The sequence below is a fragment of the Arvicanthis niloticus genome, chromosome 13 (assembly GCF_011762505.2).
Source record: "Arvicanthis niloticus isolate mArvNil1 chromosome 13, mArvNil1.pat.X, whole genome shotgun sequence".
NCBI lineage: Eukaryota > Metazoa > Chordata > Mammalia > Rodentia > Muridae > Arvicanthis > Arvicanthis niloticus.
The window spans coordinates 10,665,036-10,683,572 of record NC_047670.1 but is presented as its reverse complement, the minus strand read 5'-3'; the positions used below and the strand labels follow the sequence as shown (position 1 = coordinate 10,683,572).

General features: G+C 38.3%; 1 protein-coding gene across 5 annotated transcripts in view; it reads left to right on the top strand.

Annotated features, from left to right (window-relative positions):
* Positions 1 to 219: 219 nt before the first annotated feature.
* Zfhx4 (zinc finger homeobox 4) overlaps positions 220 to 18,537 on the top strand; it is a 185,438-nt gene continuing 167,120 nt past the window's right edge. For 2 of the 5 annotated variants that reach the window (XM_076911234.1, XM_034516916.2), the window contains exon 1: positions 220 to 561. The gene's annotated coding sequence lies outside the window, so the exon portion shown is untranslated. Of the gene's footprint in view, positions 562 to 1,843; positions 1,977 to 2,779; positions 2,937 to 7,698; positions 7,756 to 18,537 lie in introns of those variants that run through there. The other 3 variants (XM_076911232.1, XM_076911231.1, XM_076911233.1) reach the window with 3 other exon arrangements.

The following is an 18,537-nucleotide window of genomic DNA, read 5'->3' as shown; positions in this document are numbered from 1 at the left end:
TAGGGCTCCAGCTGCAGCGCTAGGAGCCTTAGAAGTTGCGAGGCTCCGGGGCTGCTCTGAGTCCCGGTTGCGCGTCATTTGCAGTCTGGGGAATGTTGATCACCTCACTAATTACACCTCTCCCCCCTCCCTCCCCCTCTCCCTCGCTCTCCTCTCTCATTCCCAGAGTGCATATCGGGAATAGACACACAAAGACATGCGCACTCAACTTAATCAGCCATTTTTTTAAACAGGGCTAAAACGATAATAATTAGCAGAATAAAGACATATCGGATTTTCATTTCCTTTCCTCCTTTTCCCAACCCCTTCACAACCAAACAGCGAGACCGCGGTCGGCACATGCTTTAACTCTTCCCGGACCCCCGAGGACCGCTCCGTGCCCCCCACTTTCTGCTCCAGCGTTTTTATTTTCACCCAATAAAGTTCGAGGATTATTTTTTTATTTTTTTATTTTTTTTAATGAACCCTCTGGTTTTACTTGGATGTGATCAGCTGTACGTAAAATAAAAGCAAAACAAAAAAGAGCCGAAGATCGAGTAGGAACTTCAGGGGAAATGGAAAGTAAGTTTTTTCTTTAACTTTTATTGAGTAGTTTGTGTTAAATTTAGGTCGAGTATCGATTATCTTTCCAGCCTGATCTTGCACAATCTTTGATATTTCGCTCCCTCTCTCTCCCTCTCCCTCTCCGCCTCTCTCCCTCTCTACCCCTAGCTCTCTTGCTACCGCTCGCCCTAGCACACATACCCTCTTCCCGACCACCTCTTCCGCTCTGCCCCCCTTTTCCATCGCTTTCCCCCGTTTTTTGGCTCAAAGATTTGCTCTGCTGAGAGAGTGAGAAGGCACGGGCCGGAGGGGGGGGGTGATTTTTTACTTGGGGCTTGGGGGGGGCATGCTTTTCGGGATTTAACTTTTGGATTAAGTGACTTTCGGCCAAGCAGTTTTCTTTTTCCCTGTCTTTTCGGGTTCTGCTTTCACCGGGAGCCAGGGACACTCTGGTGGCCGGGCAAAGCTGTCAGTTCCGCAGCGGCTCGGACATTATCTGGGGTCCTCGCTCGCTCCGCGCCCTTGCACCTCAACGAGATGATGCTTCCTCGGCACACATTCTCCGAAAGTTTGGACGTTGGTCGGTGGGGCTCGGAGCCCCCTCTCCCTTCCTCTCCCTTAATCTCCCACTGCACTCCTCTCGGTTTCCTTTTCTTCTTCCTTTTCCCTTCCCCACCCTTTCTCAAGTTCCCGAAGGGAGCTCACTGCGCGGGGCTGCCGCAGGCCAGGGTTGGCGCGCGCGAGGCGCGGGGCCCAGGAGGATGGGTGAGCGCGGGGCTGGGCTGCAGGTAGACACCGGTCCGCAGAGAGCCGCGGCCAGCAGCGGCAAGCCCGGGTGGCTCTCGGCTGCACCGGCGCCGCGGACCTGGTAGGTCCGTTAGGAGGCGGGATCTCCCGGCCTCGGTCCGCGGACTCGGGGGTGGAGGCAGCTTGCCCCGGGGCTTGATCGCCGCCCTAAGAGGACAACCGCGTCTGGGGATCAAGAGCCTTTGCTTTCTTTGGGGTAAAGGGCAAGGGTGTGTGTGTGTGTGTGTGTGTGTGTGTGTGTGGGCTGTGGCTGACTGTGGGAACTGATGCATTCCTTACCACCACCCCCAACTACAGGGTTCCATGTCTGCAAATGAACTTCACCTCCTCAGCTTCAGCCGGCACCAAGCGTGCCTTCTGGCTCGATCAGCTTGGCGAACAGGGGCTGGAATGAGACTGGTCTTGCCTCTTTTCTTTCTTTTCTTGTTTTCGTTTCTTTTCTTTTCTCTCCTTTTCTTTTCCTCTCTCTCTCTCTCTCTCTCCTTCCCTCTCTTTCCATCCTCTCTGCTCTTGTCTATCAGAAAAAATAAAATAAAATTTCTCCAGAATTGTATAAAAGTTCCTCAGGATGGCCAAGTTCCGGAAGGTACCCCATCCCGCCCCCTCCCCCAGAAGACGGTGCACTGGTTTGTATTTCTTTTGTTACCTGTGATCCAAGCGGGGGGCTCCTTGAAGCGCTGGGTCTAGGGTCCGGCCCAGATATGAGGCTCCAGTGGCGCTTTCTTCGGCTGTGTCTCCACAGTTCCGAGCCGTCCTGGTGAGGTTTTAGCTACCGTTCCGTGAGACACCCTCTTTGTAGGTACCAAAGGTTCAGATCACAAACATGGACATCCCCCCCCCCCCAAATACACACACTCCGACCCCTGCACACACACACACACACACTCACCACCAACAATCACAGAACACAATTCGCCCCACTCCCCCCACCTCCAGCCCCCAGCTTGCCTTCACTTTCCCCCTCCCCCCAAAAGCACACACAGAACAACATCCCCCCCCCCCCCCCCCGCCACCACCAAACAAAAACCCAAAGACAAGTTCAGTGGCCGAAGATGGTGGATTGACACTGACTCCGACAGAGGCAGGTTCACCAAGAAATCTAGCATTCCTGATTTCTGACAGTTGCATTTCCTCTCCTTGAGCCCCCCCCCCCACCCTTTATTAACTCTGTTCCATGTTTAATCAAGGATCATGTAGATGGCAAAAGGAGAGACAGAGAGAGAGAGAGACACGGGGGGCGAGAGAAGAGAGAGGAAGAGAGGGAGAGGAGAGAGACAGGAGACAGAAGGCTTTTTCGGTTTTTTTTTTCTTTTTTCCTTTTCTTTCTTTCTTCTTTTTTTTTTTTTTATTGTGTTCTTCTGGATTTTCAGTGGCTTGATCCCTATAAACGTGGAGTGGTTAAAGCTCATATGTAGTATTATATTTTTAGTTGGGTGGATGGATGGAAGAGTCAGGGAGAGGCTGCGGCTGCCGCTGCCTTTTCGGTTGGTGCTTAGATTAAGGCTGAGACTTGGCTGCGATTGGGACGCGACAGTGACACGGGCATCGATCGCTTCCATTGAGAGCAATGCAAAAACACAGCCCGGGTATGTAACACTCGCTGCCATCCACACTTGCTTCACCTTATATTTATTGACAAAACTGATGGAGCACGCTCAGACTTTCTTTCTTTCTTTCTTTCTTTCTTTCTTTCTTTCTTTCTTTCTTTCTTTCTTTCTTTCTTTCTTTCTGCTATTTTCTCTTTTCTAATTGAAGAATAAAAAGAATGATGTATATAACATTTGTTGGAAAGGAAGGGTTTTAATAAAGCAGAAAGGAAATTTGGGGATTATTTCACTTCATCTGTGACTGTGTTTTAGAATTTTTCTTCTCCACTGAGAAGCATATTAAAGAAGTTGAAGATTTTCTTTCGTCGTTTAAAAAAATAAAATAAAAAGTAAATTCTTAAGGGAATGTTTGATATTGTTCAAAGGCTGTGGTTTCAAGCAGCAGGAAGGAAGCAAAAAATAAAAGATGGCTAGCCAGCTGTTTTAACCTCTTGCACCTGGCTTCAGTCTTGGATCATAAGGGTCAGACAGTTGTTTTTAATGGTTTTAATATTTATGGCATAAACTGCAGAGAGCATCGCTGTGTGTTTATTCAATAGCTGGCTGCTCATGTATTTAAAAAGTAAACTCTTATTGGAGTGTTTTCCTTTTTTATAGCAATGGAGATAGGGTCAATGAAATATGAGGGTAGCACCATAAATCTGAAAAGTGAAATGTACCCAAGGAACAAAGAAAGGTCAGGTAAACCAGCTGTATAAGTCATAGCAGCAACACCCACTGTGGGATAAGGCAGAGACAGTGGCTCTGGATCTGGGAAGTGAAAGTTGCCACTTAAGTTAAAAACAAGGCAACCACGTTCAGCTCTATAGTAGTGTTTTGCAGCTTTTGGCAGGAGCAGTGCAACTCTTCATTAATTGTAAGCTAGTTGGATTATTTTAAAGGTGATGCAACAGCAAGGGGAAACAGAAAGGAGACTGAGAAAATTGCTGTTTAATATTGAAGAATTTACTGCTTCCATTCTGACCATGAGCCTAAATTTACACAATGAAATCTGATTATCTCTAATAACAATATTAGATCCTGCATTGGATGGATGAGAATTGAGGTGGTTTTGTTGATTGCAAGGGTTTAATGTTGCATTTCAGAATCTGATGTGGTTTGGCCTCCCTTCCATTAACTGGAAAACCCCTGAGGTTTTACAATTATTTCTTTAAAGATAATACATTTAAGATTGCATTGGTAGGCTGAAGAAAAGTCGTAAAGGCAAGGAGGGAAGCCCTTAATAACTCTTGAGGTTCAGACATGTTCAGCAGTTAGATTGGCTCTGACTTCACCAAGGGTCGACAATGTGTCATTTCCACGAAGCCAAATTGCCCTCTGCCTATATGATATTAATGTGCAAATCAATATTTCAGGGATTAAATTTCCCTTCTTCATTTTTTATGGTTTCTACCTCAATAAGTCTCAAGTCTATTAGAAGAGGCTGGATGATTTAAAATCTTTCACTGCAGAATGGCTTGTCCTAGTCTTGTTTCACAGAGCATTTTAGGGTTTTCGTTATAAAGAGTAAAGGTGCCCTACAGAAGTTGTGAGGCAGTGTGGAGCCAGGGTCAGTAGTGTAAAGCCCCCATTTGATTAAGAGCTGAGATGTATTGGGAATATAATATATGTGTTTGGGCATGATATATACATTCTGCTGCTTTAAAAATATTATGTTAATCACCTATTGATTTATTTCAAAATCAGTTGATGTCCCTTTCTTAGTAGTGATTTGTTCAGCATTCTTGAGGACTGTGTTAATTTTCTAAAACACTATGCATGAATTAGCTTGGTGTGAAAGTATTTGGAGGAAGAGAGTTTTCATGTAGCAACATTTTCCTAAGAAGTACTTTTAGAAATCATTATGTCTGACAGTAATAATCAAGTGTTGTCATTTGCATGCACTGATCTCATAGCTATCAATGAGGTTTCTAGCCAATTGATAGCTGGTTTCTACTAACTGGGGTCTCCTTCCATTCTGATATAAATATACATATATATATATATATATATATATATATATATATATATATATGTATGTATGTATGTTTAGTTTCTAGCACTTAGTAGGAGTAATGTGTTTCTTTGGAGAAACACAAGTACATCCAAAAATATGTGAACTGACTGGAAAATACAAGCAGAAATGAGGGGAAGGTTGAAATAAAAGACTGTGTCTTTATCATATAATCTTTAGAAGGCCTACTGCCTATCATTTGGTCCTGTTTTATAGTCTTAAACCATCTGGACAAAGTTCCACACAGCTGCAAGAATTTCATATGTGATAGAACATTTTTTCCATTCAGTGTGAAATGTTCCTTCCTAAAAAACGTATACCAGACTCGCTTAATTTAGTCTGTTAAAAGGAATGCATATGAAAATGGACAAAAGACTCTTTAATCTTTGCAAGCTGTTTGTTTTTCTTAAAAACTCCTGTCTATTTGGGTTTGAAAAGTTATATTTATTGACGAGATGATTCTGAGGTGTGACACTAAAATAATCTATGACTTTTGAACTGGTAGCCATGCTTCTGACCAATTTGCAGAACTACTTTTTATGCCTGTCAAAACAAAGAGTTAATCTATCCTTATTTACAATTAATCTCAATAAAATTAATCTTAACTATGCTTTATTCAGTGGCTTAAAATATCTAATTATATTCAATTAACTGCTGTTATAGTAATTAACATTGCTTAATTGCCTCTGCATATATTTATGTAAAGCTCATTAGTTGCTGCTGTCTCCTTTTCCCTTCTCTAGTTGCTATTTTTGCTGTTGTCAAACCATTTTTATCTCCCAAGGTTTGACAATGGTAATAGCACAGAATATTCCCTAGCACTTTATTGAAATGAATGTGATTGCTCCCCTGTATCACACTCTTGTTAGGAGCTTTTAACTACGACTCTAACTGCTACCCTTGTCTTCATCTTATCCTGGATTGCTAGTATACTCACAAAATATTTTCTGTCATTGTTGCTAGAAATATGAAAAGCCAGGTTAGGCTTTGTATTTATAAATGAAGAGCTTCTCTGTGTCTGTCTAGGGGCTGTCCCCATAGGCAGTGTGGGGCTCTTTGGTTTTTGTTTGTAGTTTTTCCCCTCACTAAAAATATTCTAAGGGTTAAAGACTTGGCCATGGTTCAAACTGAGAAGCGCCCAGGGAAAGTGCGTGTGAATATGTACAAGTTTCATGTAATTAGTGCTTAATTATATTAACATATGCAAATTGTCAACTTAGGAGCTTGTTGAGCTGGCAAAGATCAGCTAGGCACAATTGCTATATTGTTCTGAAACAATAATGGATTTCAAGTTAGATTGTGGAAACACATAACTAGCTATCTAATTTAACTCATACCATGGTGAAATTTCATTAGTTTCCATGGAGACTGGTTTAATTGTGCTGACTAATGTTCTGGACTGCAGAATGTCCTAAAAAGAAATCCTTGTCTGCCTAATCCACCTGACAATGACACTTGTTTGTACATGTTTCCCTTGTGTGAGAATTTGCATATGCAAATAAATAGTTTCTCTGCCCCATTTGTCATGGCTGTTCATTACCCATTGTTACTGAGCTGTTACTGAGTCTCCCAAGACTGGATAGTGTCAACCAGTCCAGCTACATTCTTTCATAATTTGTTTCTGATTAATAGACCAGAGTGAGTTTTATTCTCTTTGGGCATCTGCAAGGCAAGGTCAGTTCTTTTTCCAAAAACCAAAATAACACAACAACAACAAAAGAGTTTCTGCAGTAACTGAAGGACTTTTCTTTTGCTCTACCTTCTCCTTTCCCACCCATTGGCTAACAGAATGATATTTAAAATAATGTGTTTTTGTTCAAAGAATGCCTCGACTGATAACTACTAGTTTCCTAAAGCAAAAAGACAGGCAAAGAAAGCAGATTCTGTTATTTGAATATTAATCCTGTTTTTGACAGGAAGGTAAACTGATATAATTGCTTTTCAGTTGAAGGCATGGGGGTTTATACAAGTGTGAAGACATCGGAAAAGGATTAGCATTTTTTTGCATAATGAAAAGCTCTGTTGAATGGGGATCCAAATGGTTGACTGAATGACTAAGATGAAAGGAAGATGAAAATGCAGACTTCTTCTTTATGTCTGTGTTCTGCTCTCTCCAAAGTTATGTTTTCTAAGACAAGAGCAAACAAGCAGTGGCTCAGATTTCAGCCACTTTCCAAAATGTCCTGAGTTTTTAACCTGGTCAGGACGATATGGATGAAGATAATATAAATAAGTAGCTGATCACCGGAGGCTTTTATGTCGAAGGCTTTAAGCAATGTGCCAGCCTAGCCAAATATTGACTACTGAGTATCAAGAATTCCTAGCAGTTTATTGGCAAAAATTGTTATTTTAAGAGGAGGCAGTAATATGGCATGAATATTCAGTCCATTTAATTATTGACCTTATAGTGTACTCCCTCACATTGATCAGAAATAACTACTTCAAATGACAGAACACTTCGTTAGAGGCAGAGCTGTGTATTCTGACTTTTGGTAATATTAAGTGTTTTAAGTGGCTTATCAGCTTTTGTAAATACGAAGAGCTAGATGAAAATGCAAAGCTGTCTCCTTAGTCTTTAATTCATAAAGCTCAGAATGCAGTCTTCTGGTTAGTTTGTAGGTGTCTTTTACAGTTATTTTTAAGTAGACATTTCGAAAGATGTCTAGGAGCTGTTTGGGTTTTTCCTTGTCACTAGTTAGAGCTGTAATTGGTTATCAGTTGATAATGTAAACACGTCTCTTGATGAAGTTTTTTTCAGCCATAATGAGGACAATGAAAATACTATGTGCTGAGACACCTTCAAAGGTGAGACCTGGTTCTTTTGCATATATGTAAATCAGTACCAGTATAGATCATTATTTGCATACATGTTATATCAATGTATATATTTTACAGAAACTAGTTCTAATTTGGGGTTCACAAATGATCTAAAGAAGGATGCCCCAGAGCAGAGCTGAAGGATTCCACCAGATATCATCCTAACCATTTTGAGGCTAGGCAGCAGAATGTCCATTTGTCTCATAGCTTTAGGGTTCAGTTGCTAGGGTTTTGTTACGAAGGTTATATGGAAACTTGAGAAATCACAAGTGTTTTTCTATAAATGCAAGTGTGCAGGTTGCCTCTTGAGTACAGTGTATTATAAAGGAAAAGTGTTTGATCTTTGTTATAAAGTCACCCAACTTCTTTACAGGAGTCCTTTTTAAAATTTGTCAAGAAACTCTGGGTTGTTTCAGAAACTTTGATGGCTAACTTTATGATATGCTTGGAATAAAAAAGTCTTAAAAGAACAAAAAAAGAAATCCACATGGAGGTTATTTTTTATACGAATAAGGACTCATTAAAGTATATCCATAAGAAAAATGTGTTAATTTAAAAAATAAATTCATTTATATTTTAAGACATTGTTAAGCAGGCACCATGTGTTGTAACTGGCAGCATTCCAGCCACCATGGATGTGGATCACACATGGGTTAATAGTAGCTTATGTGATGTCTGCATTCTTAGGGAATGGGCAAAAGCCCAAGGTATTCTTATAATAAGATTGCAAGAATCAGACAGAGCAGAATATATGTTTATATGTGAACAGATGGACACATGTGAGAACTGAAAGTGCACAATTTCTCTTGGCACTTGTTTTACTTATCCCTGACAACATAACCAAGATCTTAGTTCACTCCTGGTCTTTAATGGCTCAGGACAAAATGGGATTTTAATGAGGACTCGGTGGCATTGTTTTCTTGCATGAGGATTGTGCTCCTTGCGATCTTGCTGGAGTTGATATTGTGTTAATTCCCTCATTTCAGAGGTTCACAGGCTGCCTTGGAAATTTGATATGGTTTCCCATTTGACATACAATCCTCAGGTCAGGAATGGCTGCTCTCCACACCCCTACTCAAAGTATTTTGAGTGAAATGAAATACTTGCCACTGAGGAATTTTTGGTTGTATGCATGACATGTAAAAATAGCTTTGACACTAAAGTCAGATTTGGCAAGAGGCATCACTAATATAATTATCCACTTTAACATTCTATAGATTTAAAAAAATACACAAATATTAAGACTTGGGGTATACTGAGTTAGTACATATGTCAGAATGCTCTAATGGTCCATGCAAGCTTGGTTAGGAGTTTTGGTTAGCCAGGAGGCTGGGATAGTAGCATGTTTATGTGTGGGGAACATGGTGCTTATGTCTGCTGCTTGTCTGGCCAGGGAACATGGTCATTGTCAGATGATGGTAACTAGGTGGCATATATTCTATCACATGCTCTAAAAACAAGGCTTATGTGTCCCGTTTTGCCCTTGCTACAAACCCATACTTATATCTAAACCAGGGAAAATTGACTTTTGAGTTAAAAATATACACATTTAACTGTCCATAAAGTTTTTGTTTTTAATACTAAGAAGAAAAGAAACTCATAGCTGTAATAATATTAATATACCAAAACACACACTCTGTTGTGTGTAACCTGGTTTTATTCTTAAAATAAATACCAAATAAAATTTTGAACAGAAAGATCTTAGAGAATCTTAAAATTTGACTAATCAGAAGAATAACATGAAGAAGCCCAAATATTAATAGGTTCATCTTTCCTCATAGGACACCTTCATGAAACCTGTATTACTTCTCTAAGTCTCAGTTTGTAGCACTTAAAAAAATCACATAAATTTAGGAATGATGTAATTCATACTTAAGGCTTCTGAGCCCATTAGATGACTTAGTTTGTTTTGTTTTGTTTTGTTTTAGTAAATATATTTGTGCTCCATCTTTGATCATATGCCCATTCAGAGTGCATGTACTCATATGAACACACACACACACACACACACACAAACACACACACACACCTGTCCTATACCTAAATGAGTGATTCACTTTGCTCCCTAGATACTGTGAGATTTTCCTGCCACAAAGCTAAATCTCCTTCATTTTATATGAATTGATGAAAATAAGCTCTGTAGAAAAGAAGGCAAGTTAGTTGTTGAGACCACTAAGAACACCAAAGAAGCAAAAGTCAGGAAACAGGCTTCTGTCTATTCAGTTCAGCTAGTGCCTTTAGAAAGCTGGAACTAAATCCAGAAGTCATCAACACAGCCAGTATGCTAGGAAAGTGTGCTGAGAAGAGCTGGATCTCACCATTCAGGGGCGTGCTCTTACTCTTATATGTTCAGGAAAGGGATTGTGGCATGAATGAAAGTCAAGGCTGTGGGTATTGCAAAGAGGAGCAAAGAAAAATCTGTAAGGGGAGTCCAACAGGGATGTTTTCTCTGAGAAAATGTACTTTCTGCTTCAGAAAGGGGCAACTCAGAATCTGGGCAGCCTCCCAGCTCTGTGACTCTTACACATACTTCTGTGTTATGTAACAGGTTAGTCTAGGTGCTCTAAACGGCCAAGAAGAATCTATGATTCATAAAAAATACTGATGACCTCAGTGACTTGAAATGCATTTTTAATAATCATGAACATGGTGTGAACAAGCAGGAGCCTTCCGTTCTGTGTAAGGTAAATGAGGACAAGGCTGTGAAGCTTTTGAGGCAGCATAGTGTACAGAACGAACGTACATGATTCAAGCCAGCCTGCCCTTTTGTTCTGTTTACTTTGGGCTTGTTTTCCTTTTAAGTATGTTTGTTTACTTTCAGTTAAATTTTACACGAGAGTCTACTTAATTTCTTATCAACATAATGACTGGTCCAGATCTTGTCAGTTATAAGCTACCTGGATTAATTTAGATAGTGACTCTGTCCAAGTGTTTAAGTCTTCAGAAGCTTTGGTTTCCTATTCTGTGTCTCCACATTTGCTGAATAGAAGTGCTCTGAACTATAAAATATATCAGTTTGAAATGACATTCTATGTGCTCACCGAGGCTCTTGGTTGAATATGACATTATGAAGATGAGTGTTTGATGAAGTATATCTATGAGAATGTATGTAGAGCGACCCATTGCCGGGATAAGATGAGATAGGACTGTAGGCAGCAGGTATGTGTAGAATGTAGGGAAGGAGACAGCAGCCTTTCCCATCATTCTCTCCCTAGCAGGTCTCTGGATGACATCTAGCTTGGTGGGTGTCTTTCACTCTGTCATCGCCACTTGTTTAGTTATGAGGACTCCTAGATATTTAATGTATTTCGGTGTTTTCATTTTTCAATGAAGCAAATTAGGACAGAAACAGTTTTTAAATAATTCAGACCTTGGTCAATTCACCTGAACTCCAGAGTCCTGGCGGTCCATTAAATACAATAATAGAAGCGACCACAATGCTTGCTTCAGTCTTGCAGTGAACTCAATCTGCTTGAGAGCCTGTGAATTAGAGTACTTCCAAAACTGGCATACATGCCATGGAAACACTTTTCTATATATTTGTTATTACGAGATTTTGATATGTCATGAAATAAATATGTCATAATACTACATTTTAACCAAAATTCCTATAAGCTTGGAAGGGAAAAAAATCCAGTTTCATGTCTAAATATATATAAATATCTACAGAATCATTAAGTTATCTTTGGGAGTTTTCTAGATAAGTTATTAGCATCCACTTGAATTAATTCTTAGGGCAAATCACAGAATTTTGCATTTTTTACAATAATGCATTACTTAATGGAGGATTACCCAGTTTCACATATGACAGTTTGCCTAAAAGTTAATAAATACATAAATGCAATCTCTTGGACCATCTAGAAATTGGAATCTATTTTTGATACAATTTTTGAAATAATTTAATTCATAATAATATTCTACTCTACTCTGATACATTTTTATAAACAGAATTATTGTTTGTATTTTTATGAAAATATAAGTGGCCTTGGATTGTATGTGCTTGACAGATATTCAGATAAATTTCAGCCTCTATGAAGGCAGTGGTCATATCCATTTAACTACTGTATCCATACTGATGGGTATATTATGGGCAATTTCTTGGTACCCAAGCTGCTGAGTGAATTACTAATGATTCTTAAAAGCACACATAAAAATCTTCAGTTTATTATACTAACAGATTCTGCTTGCTGTCTCACCTACGTACATAAAAGAAGTGCACAATTTCAAATTGGTTGTTTCTTTTCTGGAAAATTCCTTAGAGAAAAACTCTTAGAGCAATGTGAATATCTTTTTGTTTTAGATGTCCAGATTGTTGTCACCAGAAAGGCACACTTCCCCATTCAACTGAGGAGGAAACTGGAGCCCATAGAAATTCCTGAGAAAGCACACATAATTTAGAATAAATAGGTGGTCTAGAGTGTGTATGTGTGAGGGGTATAAGAATGTGATCCCTGCACTGCATTTTCATTTTGAGGGGTTTAGCTCTCTTCTGTCTAAAACTTCTGTGCTCTGAATATGAGAATCATTTGCAATTCTCTCTTTCTCCATATAGTGGGTGTGTGTGTTTATGTGTGTGTGTGTGTGTGTGTGTGTGTGTGTGTGTGTGTGTTTTCTAGTTTAAAATGGTTGGTTGGTTGGTTGGTTAGTTAGATGGTTTGATCTGCACATTACAAAACCTTGGTTTGAAGGTATCCCAGGCTCATTATAACTCTTGTAATGAACTGGGATGGGTGTATAAAGCCAAGCAAGTAGAGATAAGACCCCAATAGTCTAAAAGGCAAAATGTTTCAAGAAAAGTGGAGTGGAACATTTCCTTCTTGAAAAGAAGCAAGGTGTAAATTCATTAGGAATCATTCTGATTTGCCAGAAATGGTTTTGTCACAGAAGGATATTCAAGTATTCACTGTCAACAAAGAAATCATGGACAGCACTTAAAGTGTCTCACCTCTAATTTATTCATAAAGCTCACATGAGAACTTGGCTCTGTTCTTATTCTAAGAAGGGGACAAATGCCAATAAGAACAAGAATAAGAGTTCCTTGCATGGTCCAAGAGACATCCACACTTTACCTCAAAGCACAACCCACTTTCTTGTAACCTGTTAGGGAAGCATTGTATATGATTAGCTGTGTGTTCTCAGAGGATTTGAGAAAAGAAGTTAGAATAAGAACCTGCTCTATGTACTTCATAGTGTATACATCAGGAACTTGCACCTGGAACTTGGGATCTTAGCCTGTAGCTAGAGGGTTGGAGGTGGTTATGCTAAATCAAAGTTTTCACATTCAATTATCCTAAAGTTTCACATTGATAATATTTGGAAAGATTATTTAAAATTTTAATCGAAAAATATGACAATGTCATAATGAAACTGGGTTTGACAGTCCCTTCCCCTACTGAAGTGGACAGAGAATTCATACCAGAAAGAGGGTAAGAATAAACAAGGCTCAGCATGGAGTAGGCCTGAAGAACAAGGCTTTCCTACCCACTGATTAGCCAAGATTATTTGAGGACCTTCATTTATATTTCTTCATAAATGATGCCCTACTCCAGCTGTTTATGTTGAGAGCACAGAAAAGGCATTTAAAAGACATTCACTTGTCTGGTATTCACTGACCAGAGGTTTAGTGATGACTTAAAGTTTACTCTAGAGTTTCCCAACCACAAATCGAATTCACACTTTCTTTTTCTCCTTTGATGGACTTAGTTTCTTATTACCTATGGAGCACATATTTACACACACACACACACACACACACACACACACACACACACACACACAGATACACACACACACACACACACACATAATTTTTCCCCAATGTTTTACAATATATTGCAGGAACATAGAAGAGCCACATTAAGGATGGTGATGAGAGTTAATGATGTATCTGTAGATAAAGCTATGCATGCAGTCACATCAGAGCCATTAGCCTGTTTGTCATGACTGGAGTGAAGATGTCAGGATCAATGAGTATATGAGCACAGAAGGGACAAAAGGGCTTTGGAGATACACATTTTTTTTTTTTTTTTTTTTTTTTTTTTTTTTTTTTTTGTATACTGGGAGCCAGCAATAGCTTAGCTTTATCTCCAGGGAAAGACTGGGATTAGACAACATTGTGTACAAATTCTTGGCAGTACAAAATGAGTTGGGGAAATGGGGAGAATAGGAAATGTAAGAATGGGTACATTTCTTGACATGCACTTTGACTGCAGCTAGGAAACTATGGAATTTCCAAGGTATATGTTGTGTGTGGGGTTAATGATGTAAGCTACACTGAAGCTATAGGTTTGAGATAGTATCAATTCGAAGTTTTGCTTGTCATATGGTAAACATATGTACATATACTAAACATGAATCCATATGCCCAACACCTGGACATTAATTTTAGCTGCATTAAAAGAGTTTCAATTTTTGCTTCTATCTAAAACCTATGTAGAGAAACAGTATTTGTATTCACAGAGGTAACACTTAGCTATGAAATGATTTTCACATTATAGTGGAAGTTAGCACTTAATTTCAGTAACGATTCTGACAATGGCATACTTGTGACATTGTTGAACTTACACAAAACCAAAAAGCTAAACTTTCTTTGCAAAGATGTTATTCTGAAACTTTAATTGAAAAGTAACAGATTTTCTTTCCTTACCTGAGTTCTTATCTCTGATAGGCCAATCTTAGCAGCTCATTCCATTTTGGATCCACCTAACTGTTCTCTTTTAGCTAATACACCCAGACAACTCTTTCTTGTTTCATTCTATTGATTTACAGTGTTAAAGTGAAATAATTGGATACCTGTTTCCTGCCCTTTGAGTATTTGTCTTCACGGAGGCTGATTACTTTCTCTGCTAGCTCTTTAGCTGTTTTAAATGTATAATTATCATTGCATGTCATTTGATAGCCACACTAATTGCTGCCAACTATTGTCTGTTTGCACTTAATGCTGAAACCTGATCAACATCCTGCTTTGGTTGATGTTTTATGGTAAACTTTAATTAACTCTTATTGCATTGAAGAAGAGTTCAGGCTTGGTGCTAACTAATCATTTACCTTCATTATGTCCTGACAGCTCCACTTGTCCTTGGTCCTAATAGATACACCAGTCATGTCTTGTAGTTGTGCCATGCTAATACTTTTCTACTTAAAGTATAAAATAATTGGTGCCGGATAATTGTTTAGTTAGTTTTATATCTCTAGTTCTTCGGACACTAATCTTAAATTGCTTCTTTTATGCAGGACAATTTTATTTTAATAGAAACTGTAGATTTGAGATAACATTATTTCCTCAATATGGTCCTGGGAACATGCATCTTTTAAATCAATACCATTAAGCTTGTCTCCTGTTGGAATTCTTGTAATTATTTTTCCTGAAATACTTTTCCTGTAATGATATTGAAGTTAAAGTAATCAGGTTACCAGCAGATCATGTAAAATTCAACTCAAAATTGCTGGTTGCTTGATTTTAATTTGTCTGACATCAAGTTTGTTTGAAAAGGGATAATATGTGGGTAACCGAAGGAGCTTATAATTATGGTTGACATTTGTTTGTTTATAATGAAATCTAATTAAACTTCATAGATTTAAAACACAAAAGTTAATTACTGAATTGCTCACTTCACTGATGGGCAGTAGGCAAATTAACTTTTGGGGAAAGAAAGAGGGAGAGATGGAGAAAGAGATCGAGATCACAGACAAAAGATTCTTCATAATAGAAATAAAATTACCTACTACTCTTAGTGATCAAACATAAATTTGCCAAGATTTCATCCAGAAGAACACTTGGCATTCCACTTATGTTCCCTATTATGTTAGTCTGAATGTGGTTTTTTTAAATATAAAGTAATTTAAAATATTTACATAGAATATAAAAACAGTTGTATTTGGTAGAATCCATGAATACTATATAGAGTCACTCGGTAGTGATTTAAAAAGTTCTACGTGTATCTTTCTTTGTTCAAACTATGAGAATTCATGTAAAAACATTAAAGTCATTGCTCAGGGAATAGGAATGTTTGCTGGAATACCTGACTTGTGATTAGTTTTATAAAGGTAATTATAGTAGGTTTAACCTGCAAGGAATGACTTTCTAATATACTTAACACTGGCGTATTGTTATGTTGATGGGAATAGTGAAACACAAATTGTCATAAAATTATTTTCCTCTTTAAGTACTCAGTTGTTAGTACCTCAGTGTTTTTTTGTTTTTTTGTTTTTTGTTTTTTTTTTATGTGACAGTATAAGGAAGAAAAATCACAGACCTTGCCTTGGAAAAAATTCTTACCATACTGTGTTTGTGATCACACATGTGGAAGGAGGAGAATCACAGACATGCATTAGAACATATGTCATCTTACCATGCGTGTGATAATGTGTGTGATGATTGTTGCTAAGACAGTAAATCTCTTGATACCAAATGTTTTATATTCAAACATACATTACATGTGCCAATTAGGATTAATTTTAAACATTCTTGTGATTATTAGCATTGGTACCATCTAGATATTCAGATTGTTTTAAGTGAGAACTGTTATTCAATCACATTTTAAAGATGGACACTATAGGTGCAGGAAAGACATGGCAACTTTGTCTTTTACATTTCTAAGACATGATTGAAGAGTCCATGTTTTCCCCCAAGGAAGCTGAAAGGATTCCATGTTATAGCATCACAGATAAGTGCTATGCACTTGAACTTTTTCAAATGTGATAGAAACATCCAGGAGGGACCCAAGAAGGAAGACTAATTGGTCCCTCATTATGATGCGTTGAAATTTAAAGTGATTTACACAATCTTGAAGAACTTCCCAGGAATACATTTGAATGTATTTTAATGCAGCCCACGCTGAGTTTTAGACTTACATGTTATTTAGGGAAGAGATATCTAGCAGCTCATTTAAGGCTAACCTTACTTTTTGATGGGAAGAGAAAGAGAAGACAATGACCACATAAGTATGAGTGGGCCCCTGCCATTATTGGATACTTTTATTCTCTTTAGATGATGAAAACAATATGTGTAGTCTGATTATTGGCAAACAATAGCTTTCTAGTAATACTTTAGCTGATTAGGCCCCCTTACCCTTTAATGAAGCAATCATCACAAAGTCTGAGTGTCAGCTGTAATACTAGCAAAAGAGTATCAAAGAGGAAACCAGAAAAAGGCACACAACATAATTGCAGTTTGCTGGAACATAATGGTCCTTGCCTCACACCAATGCAAACTATTCATTTTCAATTCGAATGAATAAGAAAATTAGAAATCAACTCTATTGGTAGAAATTATCCAAGTTTGTTTCCAGAGGTAACTAAAGTGTTGGATCCATCTTGCCCACTGATTATGAAATTTTCCTGAAGCAAACAAATAAAATGAGTCATATAATAGGATAATTTGGTTAAAGAGAGACTATTGATTCCTCTGTAAGCAAAGTAGCTGCAGTTTGATTAAAGTTGTAAAGAAAACTGAGTAAAATTCCCATTTCCCACAACTAATCTAATTAAGAACTATTGGACTTAGTGGAAAAGTATGCCTCTCCTCATTTGCTCCACAGCACATATGTTTAATGCTATGTAATTGTCACATAACTTCCATGTGATCTAAGGGAGAAGAAGAAAAGAGACTGCGAAAGAAGGGAAGGGAAAAAAAGAATCAAAGATGGAAAAGACGATGCTTCAACCACAAGAGTGCTATTTATAGAGAGGAAAACCAATCTGCCCTGAATCGCTAATTTAGATTTTAATGAGAAAAATGAGAGGGAAACAAGGAAAAAAGGCTTAGTTGACTCACACACACATACTTGCCTTTTTAAACTTTCCCTTCTTAAAAATGTGCTTGTTCTAAATGCTGAATATATTTGGTTACATCCTTCTATTCAAACTTAATTACCTTCTCCCCTTTGTCATGACATGGGTGGAAAGTTTTTGCAGTGTCAGGAGAGGTCGTCACACATTCTTTTGCAGTTCGCTTCATTAATTCTTTCTTGCAGAAGCATTCTCTCTCGTGCTGGGAAGGTAGAAGGGTGTAACAGAAGAGCCCTGGAACATCAGCAGGAAGCTCTAAGCTGGTTAATGCAGTATAATTGTCTGGACATAGACTGGTCTTTGTTTGTGTGGTTCACTCCGAATCAGCTGTAATTAACTCCAGAGTGTTTCCAGATTGCCAGCAAAGAAAAATTACAGCTTTTCTGTTTTAAATTGTAAAGCTCACAAACATTAACTATGGAGATTGCCTTTACTTTGATATATTTTTGTCCTGTAAGGAAAAATAAAAGCTTACTTGAATCCCCCACCCCACCTCTAAAAATGTGCTTTTATTAAGTTCCTTGATTTAGTGTCTGCTGGAACATAATGGGCCTTAATAGTTAGGTTTGAAACCTTTTTACTTAGCATTTTCAATCTTTGGCTATCCTCATTGCTAACATTTTTAATACTGAAAATTATGCATTTTTTCTATGAAATACTAAATGCCTGATTAAAATAAACAAGTTGTAGTAAATTCCCTTGAAGAGAGGCATCTTCAAGGCTTGAGGTCAAATGTGTCTTCTGATAGAATTGGGACTCCCATCCTGGTATGTCAACTGTGTCTTGATATATCAAAATGAGGCTATGAGCAAAGAACCATTTGACTAACTTCTTCCTGTGGTCAGTGAGCCACACCCTGTTCCATGCTCCAGTACAGTAGTTTGTAATTATGAATTCCAGCATGGATAAAAATGAGGTAGCGGTGTGAACTAATACAGCCCAGCACACAAAAGATCTGTCAGCAACTGATGCAAAAAAAAA